Source organism: Myxine glutinosa, chromosome 1, assembly GCF_964187855.1.
Source record: "Myxine glutinosa chromosome 1, kmMyxGlut1.1, whole genome shotgun sequence".
Lineage (NCBI taxonomy): Eukaryota > Metazoa > Chordata > Myxini > Myxiniformes > Myxinidae > Myxine > Myxine glutinosa.
Window position 1 is genome coordinate 240,894,691 of NC_136261.1, and position 9,803 is coordinate 240,904,493.

General features: G+C 45.8%; 1 protein-coding gene across 1 annotated transcript in view; it reads right to left on the reverse strand.

The window, feature by feature from the left end:
* FRMD6 (FERM domain containing 6) overlaps positions 1-9,256 on the reverse strand; it is a gene marked incomplete in the record, with an annotated part of 358,089 nt that extends 348,833 nt beyond the window's left edge. The window contains 1 exon segment of the mRNA XM_078785433.1: positions 8,994-9,256.
* Positions 9,257-9,803: the final 547 nt, after the last annotated feature.

Below are 9,803 nucleotides of genomic sequence, written 5' to 3' on the forward strand. Positions count from 1 at the left end.
ATCAACGGCTGTCAATCGGCAAATGCTTATTCAAGGCTTGCAGGAGGAGTGGGACAGACTCCCCCAGGACCGCATCAGACGCCTGGTACAGAGCATGCGTCGGAGGTGTACAGCCTGCATCACAGCTCAGGGAGGACACACACGATATTGAGGACTGCTGTCATTCTGTTCTTGACTGTTAGGAGTGTTGTGTCCATTTATTTGTCATTTTGTTTTGACTGTATTCAGGTGCATGCCTTTGTGTTGCAGTGCTGTGACTTTTGTTGCACCACCCCTTGTGATGTTCATGCTTTTTGTTTTTTTGTGATTGAGGCAACCTCTTGTTTAATGACATGTGTTTAGTGAAGACAGCTTGACTTTACCTCTGTGTTCAAATATTTTTCATTTTTGCATGGAGGATTTCAATGAGTGTCCTTCTAAAGATTTGATAAGTTTATTTTGATGTTGAGTATATACAGTGCATTCAGAAAGTATTGAGACCCCTTCACTTTTTTTACATTTTGTTATGTTGCAGCCTTATGCTGAAATCGTTTAAATTCATTTTTTTCCCATAAATCAATCTACACTCAATACCCCATAATGACAAAGCGAAAACAGGATTTTAGAAAGTTTTGCAAATTTATTAAAAAGAAAAAACTGAAATATCACATTAACATAAGTATTCAGACCCTTTGCTATGACACTTGAAATTTAGCTCAGGTGCCTCCCATTTCTCTTGATCATCTTTGAGATGTTTCTACACCTTGATTGGAGTCCACCTGTGGTGAATTCAATTGATTGGACATGATTTGGAAAGGCACACACCTGTCTTTATAAGGTTTCACAGCTGACAATGTATATCAGAGCAAACACCAAGCCATGAGGTCGTAGGAACTGCCTGCAGAGCTCAGAGACAAGATTGTATCGAGGCACAGATCTGGGGAAGCCTAAAAAAATTTTTCCGCTGTATTGAAGGTTCCCAAGAGCACAGTGGCCTCCATAATTCTTAAATGGAAGAAGTTTGGAACAACTAGGACTCTTCCTAGAGCTGGCCGCCTGGCCAAACTGACCAATCGGGGGAGAAGGGCCTTGTTAAGAGAGGTGACCAAGAACCCGATGGTCACTCAGACTGAGCTCCAGAGATCCGGTGTGGAGATGGGAGAAACTTCCAGAAGAACAATCATCACTGCAACACTCCACCGATCTGGGCTTTATGGCAGAGTGGCCAGACTGAAGCCTCTCCTCAGTGAAAGACACATGAAAGCCCACAGAATCTTGTTTCTCACAGTCTGCGAGTCCTTTAGGTGCTTTTTTGCAAACTCCAAGCAGGCTTTCATGTGTTGGGCAGACACCCGAACATCGAACATCTCATTCCAAAATCATGGGCATTAATATGGAGTTGGTCCCCACTTTGCTGCTATAACAGCCTCCACTCTTCTGGGAAGCCTTTCCACAAGTTGTTGGAACATTGCTGCGGGTATTTGCTTCCATTCAGCCACAAGAGCATTAGTGAGGTCGGGCACTGATGTTGGGCGATTAGGCCTGGCTCGCAGTCGGCGTTCCAATTCATCCCAAAGGTGTTCAATGGGGTTAAGTTCAGGGCTTTGTGCAGGCCAGTCAATTTCTTCCACACCGATCTCGACAAACCATTTTTGTATTGACCTCGGTTTGGGCACGGTGCATTGTCATGCTGAAACAGGAAAGGGCCTTCTCCAAACTGTTGCCACATAGTTGGAAGCACACAATCGTCTGGAATGACATTATATGTGGTAGAGTTAAGATTTCCCTTCACTGGAACTAAAGGGCCCAGCCCCAACCATGAAAAACAGCCCCATACCATTATTCCTCCTCCACCAAACTTTACAGTTGGCACTATGCATTCGGGCAGGTAGTGTTCTCCTGGCATCCGCCAAACCCAGATTCGTCCGTCGGACTACCAGATGGTGAAGCGTGATTCATCACTCCAGAGAACACATTTCCACTGCTCCAGAGTCCAATGGTGGCGAGCTTTACACCACTCCAGCCAACACTTGGCATTGCGCATGGTGATCTTCTGCTTGTGTGTGTCTGCTTGGCCACAGAAACCCATTTTATGAAACTCCCGATGAACAATTGTTATACTGACGCTGCTTCCAGAGGCAGTTTGGAACTCGGTAGTGGGTGTTGCAACCGAGGACAGACGATTTTTACGTGCTATGCACTATAGCATTCGGCGGTCCCGTTCTGTGAGCTTGTGTGGCCTACCACTTCGCGGCTGAGCTGTTGTTGCTCCTAGATGTTTCCACTTCTCAATGACATCACTTACAGTTGACCAGGGCAGCTCTAGCAGAGCAGAAGTTTGATGATCTAACTTGTTGGAAAAGTGGCATCCTATGACGGTGCCACATTGAATGTCACTGAGCTATTCAGTATGGCCCATTCTACTGCCAATGTTTGTCTATGGAGATTGCATGGCTGTGTGCTTGATTATATATATCCTTCAGCAATGGGTGTGGCTGAAACAGCAGAATCCACTAATTAGAAGGGATGTCCACATACTTTTGGTGATGTTGTGTACCTTAGGGAAGTTCAGAATGTGTAGGTTTTAGTATGGACCATGTGACGCGAAGAAGAAAAAACCCATCTCGATGTACATAAGCAGGGTAAATGTTCAGGTTAAGTGTTTGCATACAGTCGCCATAAGGTGGGTGGTTTTGTGCTCATTAATTAGAGGGCTTATGGTTAATAATCCCCAGTATGTATTGCCTCCCTGTGATTTTTCCCCAATGTTCTTGTAAATCTCATCTGGCCAGGCGATGGACTCCATTAGTCAACCACACCACCAAGTCCGACAGAAACAGCATTTGCCAATCGGCAGCTAAACCCCAAAATCATCTGAACGTTCCCGAACGGAGATTGGACTCTGCCACCTGGGCGGCTCATGGTGGTGGGGCTGCACCCGAGCTTCGTGGCTGGTTGGGAGGCCATGGAGTGATGAATGGAGGTTGGTGATTGGACAGAGTGGGACGTCATGTGGAACATTCGCAAGCTAGGAGAGCAAGAAGAAGCTGTTTAGCCATCTTGGTCTCTTTGTCATGGCGTTCGGTGGAGGCAGTCGCATTCTCTCTCTTTTGTGCTGGCTTACAAAAAGAATGGCTGTATTTGCCTTTTGCTCCTCTTCTGGTCCTGGCTGTGTGGCTGACGATTGCTCCTCTCATGCACGCTCGTGCAGAGAACCTTTGGAGCATTGTGGAGTTTCTGCAACATTGGAGGAGGGGGGGTGTTGTTGGACTGTGGTGCTCCCTGGGGTAACTGGGGCCGTGTTGTGCTTGGCAGTGGAAACGTGGAAAGGGTGGTTGAGTGCCTGCTTGAGCCTGGGCATTTTCTGATGTGCGGGTTCGGCGCCATTATCGGGGCGCTTCTTGCACAAGCGGCTACACCGGCAGCAATGACCAATGCGCCCTCAACGCACTTTGGGGCCAGAGGTGAGGGTCAGCCCTACAGTAAGGGAAGTTATTTTTATTTATGTTTCCCCCCTTGTTTGTATATGAGTCTGATGGAGACGTCTCAAATTAGGAAATAGTTTTTACCTCACATCCATTTTTGGTTCAGGAGTTATCAAACAGAGTGACCACTATATTCGTCATGGGTGTGTGTCTGTCTGTCTGTCTGTCCGCAGCATAACTACCCAATGATGTCATTTGATCTTGATGAAACTTGGGTGGGAGGTTGATATCATGATCTTGTTGTGTCCTGCCTAGAGTAGGCGCATTGTGCCCATTGTGGGTGGAGCGACGCCCGAAAGAGATGTATTTTTAGGGGGTAATCGAGTTCAAGCTACATCTTCTCCGAGGGAGTTGGTGGAATCTGACGGGGGTATCGGTATTTGGTTAGGTCAATGTCATGTGTCTAGCCCCACGGAGCTCGATTTTTCATTTTCGCCCCAAGGTCAAGGTCACAAGGTCACAAAATTTAGAAAAGTCAATTTTTGATGGTTTTATTACATTGTTCGCTTACTGATAGGGTGAAATGTGGTAAATGATCTTATATTATCACATACATCGTGAAATACAAGTTTTCCAACAAATTTCAGAATCTTCGACCTTTGACCTTTGAAGGTCTCAAAGGTCAAATTTTCAAAGTTGTCGGAATCGAACCGAATTATTCGGTATTGTGTAGCTAACTAACCTCATAACGCAGCGCATTGGGGCCCTTTGTAAATAGGCATGTACACCACATGTCGGGGGCCGACACCTGCCACGTGGGCCCCCGACCCCCCAGTCCGGGCCTGTTTCGGTTTAGTCCGTCCTTTGTCATTGAACCACCCATGTCGGAACAACCAACTTGCTCCTGAACCATCGTCGTCTCCTGACTTGTAATTGTTTGCATTTATTTTCATTAAATCATTATTTGTTGAATTTTACTTTTCTTGTCTTGTTTAGTTTTTTAGTTTGTGGGTTCGGATTAACCCCGTGTGTTCCCGATGGATAAGGCTTCGGGTCTTTCCCTCGTGTGCCAAAGATAATCCAGCCAAGGTTCGAAATATGCCTCAAGTTAAAGCTTGTTTCAGCTATTCGTCTGAGGCCACTATTCATCGGCCACAGACAGGACAATATATTGTATATTGTTGCGGTTTTGCCATAAAGGCAAACCCCCTATAGTTAATTGCACGACAACATGTAGCCTGCAGTAGTTAGTTATTTCTAATTAAATGTAAAGATTAACTCCCCTCCCAATGTTTAGTCATCCATACCAATATGCGTTGAGTAGGCAGGAATCCAAACGATGTGCAGGTAGGCATGGCTGAAGAAACCACCCATGTCAGCAGCAAGCAGCCAATGACAGGTCGTGGGCACGCAGGACCAATGAAAGATCAAGGATGGGCAGAACAACCAATCAGCTCTGGACTTTGCCTCAGCAATTTGCGACGGCAAACTTTGACCAATGAGAAATTGAGGATGGGCAGAACAACCAATCAGCTCTGGACTTTGCCTCAGCAATTTGCGACGGCAAACTTTGACCAATGAGAGATCGAGGATGGGCAGAACAGCCAATCAGGTCTGGACTGAACATTCTAGGGAGCTTTTGCCACCCAATATAAGCCGATGCCCATCGCATTTCGGCTTGGCTGTTTGGTTGATGTTCCTCGCTGGCTCGCTGGTTGCTGAATCTGGGCTTGCTCATTGCTGAAGCTGGCTGTTTGGTTGATGTTCCTCGCTGGCTCACTGGTTGCTGAATCTGGGCTTGCTTGTTGCTGAAGCTGGCTGTTTGGTTGCTGATTCCTGGCTCATCCTGTCTGGTTGCTGAAGCTGGGCTGTTTGGTTGGTGTTCCTCGCTGGCTCGCTGATGAATCCTGGTTGCTGAATCTGTTGATTGATCTTGAAGCTGGCTGTCTGATGTGCTGGTTCGCCTTTCCTGCGCTGAAGTTTGTCGTTCGTCCTTCGGACCTTACTTCACCAGCTGCACGTCCAGATCGAGGATCGAACTGCGTGCTGCGCATAGCTGCTGCCACCCTCGAGTCAGTCCCTGCACGTACATCGGCACGAGAATAACCGGTGTGTGTGTCATCCCCTGTGTGTGTGAAGGCACCTGTTGCGTTTAGATAGGTAAGAATTGATAAGGCTGCCTCTCCGTCTCTTTCTCTTTGTCTTATAAATAAAAGGTTGTACATGTTTTTTTCAAACCTGGTCGGATCGTTTTTTTCTCCATTGGCCTAGCATCACCCGAGACCGAATTTGGCTTGAATCAGGCACGACAATCACGCAAGGTAATGTCGCTTTCCGCACCGTGTAGATCGCTCGGCACGAAATAAGGTGTGTGGAAAGCGAGGGTTTAACCCCAAATTTATTCGGCTGCGCATCCTGAAGGTATTTGGGATTCCTTGACCAGCAAACGCTTCGGCGCGTGGCTGGTTGGTTGGCGGTTGAATTTGCTCAGCAACCCGACGATCACGAGCTTAGTCGTGGTCGGAGGCCTGTGGACCCGGAGTTTGAGGAGGAGTGGGGAAATAAACTCCCCTTAGTACGTCGACAAACCCAGGATCTGCAACAATATATATATATCCCCCCTCCAACACCTTCCATCAGACAAATACGCAAAAAAATAATGATGCCTTCCCTCCCATTCCCTCTTTATCCAAACATCCCAACCTCTTTTCTCCCCTAATTCTTGCGCCCTCATGTAGCGTCCTTTCTGTCCTATCATTCTCCCAACCACAAAACATCCCCTAACACCAAACCAACCCCAACCAACATCACACACAAATTATCAGTTGATTATGCCACTGCGTCAGCTTAGGAGCCATATGGAGGGGAAATGATAGGAAAGTCTTTTGGATTTGACCTTCTCTCTAACTCTAATTGTAAGGAGTTGGGGAGGGGAGAGTCGGGGGAGTGTGATGTCAGGAAATCTCGTGTGTGTTAAAATGATTGAATAGAGCAAGGTTAAGAGCAATGCACACGATTGATTCACAAAAGATTCAATATAGCAAAGCCTAAGGTCTCTTCACATCTGTTCTGCATGTATGGCACGCTCTTCGATTGTCCTGCATGTCATGCTCATGGGTACTAAAGTCGCTGTTATTGTGATTGTTCTGCATCGACTATACTATTGCACGATTAACGTTCAATGAATCGTCCCATTCTAGTTGATACGATTTATAGGCTGCGTAGTTTTACTATACATGCGCTGCGCACTTTGTTTTGGAATAAGGGGTGTGAAAAAGGACAAGTATAAGGGCAGTAGAGATTAGGTGATCTGCCAAATTGTGCAGAAGGGACCCACCTGGCAGCCATTTATTATGCTCTCATGTGAAGAACCTTTTATTCCACAGATAAAATCAATTCCTATTGCTTTTTCATGAATGTACTGTCAGCTCAACAAATGCCTCCCCCTACCCATTCTCTGGAAGGGGCCATTATGCTCCCACAATTTTATGTAAACTTACAATTAACAGTTACAAATCCCACTATGGTATTGCTAATTTTCTCTCCCTTTCAAGTCCAGTCAATGAGGCTGCTCTGAAAGCCACATAAGGAGGGTTTATGAGAACAATTCTTCAGCCAGATTTTAAGTTTAAAATATACCTTAATCAGCAAAATGAGCAAGGCAAACATTACTTCTTCTTCGTAATTGCAAAATCAGAACGAGTGCCGCGATAATCTGCAATGAAACAATTGCCATATGCAGTGCTGCTGTGATATTTCTCCTGAATTAAGATGTCAATACACCATTTATTTTTCTGCATATGTGCGCCTTCACCAAAATCCACAACCACTCATGCCTGCAACTATCAGGGATGCCTTTTTGCAGTGGTCGTTCCCCCCAACACAAGTTGCGGGGCAAATCTTCCCCACTCTTTCGTGCTGCCCTGATATAATTGGTTCACCAATCAAAAGGTAGAAGATGATTGGTTTTTTTTCATCAAAAGATCAAACGTCAAGGTTGCATAAAATATCAATACGTCAGTGATCCAATATGATCCAATTCAGAATGCAACCTGTGTTCTGTCAAGAAGGTCAACAGTTCAAAGGTCAAGGTCACAAAATGGACAATTTCCATCAGATTGACTGGAAATTTGAGCAGGGTTTGCATCTTGGTGGTCACTGAACCTATTGCTTTTGGGGTCAAATGGTCAAGATCACCTAAAATCATCAATTGTTTTGTATTTGTTTTAACTGTTTTCGTCATGTTTCGCATACAGAAGAAAAAGAAGTCTGAATACAAAACGGATGCGGATGGGCTTTGCATTTTCAGATGCTTTCAGGTATCGACGCCACCGAAGGTGGTTTGAGGTTATGTTTTCAGCTGTCTGTCTATGAACAGACAGACAGATGTCTATTTGTCTATCTCAAAATCTCAAAAAGTTATCTCAAAAAGTGTGTCTATCTCAAAAAGTTATTGACGGATTTGGACGAAATTTGGTGGACAGGATGGGTATGTGACGAGGATGAATTGATTCGATTTTGGTGAAGATCCGTTTCCGGTCATAGAATTTCTGAAGTGATTCTTCACTCTTGAGTGATGTGGCCAACACACGATATACAGCACGATATCCCAAAACATTGTGGCGGATTCGGAAACTTGGTGGATGATTTGGTTAGGTCACAAGAACAAGGCAACTCGACTTTGGTTCAGGTCCGGATGCAGATCCAGCCTGTCCTAGGAATGCAAAACGGAAACTGTTCAGCCTGGCGGAGGTATGCACCCTTCCGAGTGCCGTTCCAGTTACTCATTTAATGAAGCTCTTTCTTTAAAACGAGCACAACCAGGGCTTCCCAAAGGGCAGCAGAGAAGCTTTTGACACACTTTTGAGGGCAACAAGCTGAAACCCCTCAGGGAAGTTCTTTCTTTTTCAAAGAGGGAAAGTAGGGCGTGTATAGAGGGGGGCGTGGCCAGTTCCGCCCTCACCACTAATTAGCTGCAGATGTTCGGACTGCGAAGCAACGCACAGGACAGGAATGCGGCCTCAAGAACATCCGTTTCTCACTCAGTACCACGTCGTTTAGATACAACCTCGTCGGATAAACGGTTATTATAGTTTTTGGAGCTCACACTTAACTTCCAAGCACACACGGTGAAAATACAACACGAAATGCACCCAAATAGCGGATTTGGGAATAAAAGTGACGCACAAGGGGATAACTTGTTGAAAGAAACTTCATACAGTTTTATAAAGTTTTAGCTTTCTTTCCATGAATATATATATATATATATATATATATATATATATATATATGTATATATATATATATACATACATGCACATATCAGACGTATCAGAAAGCATTTTAACATACAACAGGGAGTACATTTCATGTATAAATTGAAAATCATCGAATTTGATACTTGGGTCATTGACGATAGATTTGATAGCCATGAGCGAATGTTATAATGACATTCCATCATAATTCCGACCCAACCCCAAGCAGGGGGCGCAGTGAGCGAGCGATTCTGCAGCAATCCGCAGAGGTGCGGAGGGGTGGGGGTGAATCAAAAAGTTTCCCCGAGAGTTCAGCAACGGCCGTGGTAGGTACCTGAGAGGCAGAAAACTTCTCCAACTAATCGGTGACGGCCATTCCGTCAGTGGCTGCGCCTGCGATCGGACAAAAATGTCTGCCTGGAGTTCGCCAGGCGAGGGAGGGCAGTTCTTCGGATGTTTGGGGGCTGGGTTTCTGGCAAGAGTGGACAGCAAGTAGGTCGAAAGGGGGTGGATTTAGAAGCAGCTAGGGGACAACTGCCTTGGGTGAAAGGAACTGAAGCATTGAAATGATTGAAGGGTTGAGCAGGGGGTGGGAGCGGGGAGGGATGGAGGATTAAATTCCTTGGACCGCAGAAAAGAGGACAAAGGTCGGTACGGGATCGAAGAAGACAAACCGAGGGGATGTAGCGCTGGAAAAGGCGAGTCGTGTAGTTGGACTTAGACCGGTACGATGTACATTGGTTGCGGTGTATCTCTGTAGGGCGGATATGGAGGAGTGTCGTGATGTATTGCACATGTTTGGCAGATTGTAAGTTGTGAAAGAGGGATTGGGGGTCCGCCAGGGGGCAGGGTGCGTGGAATATCGGAGTTGCGACGAAGACGGGACGATGGTTGAGGGATGGAGGGAGGGATTGGATGTTTGAAGGGTAATGGCGAATAGACGCTGCTTTCTTATGAGACTTCATGCATTCGTGGAACAAGCAAGGCCTCATGATCAGACCATAAATGGCTATCCTTCATTTGGGGAGTTCGGCCAAACGCAAGACCTTCATCAATGTTCCCGACCCGAAAAGTACAAGTAGATCTTTATTTATTTAGGCCTTCGGTAATAGGTATTGCTTCCATTTTAATATTAGTCCCCTAC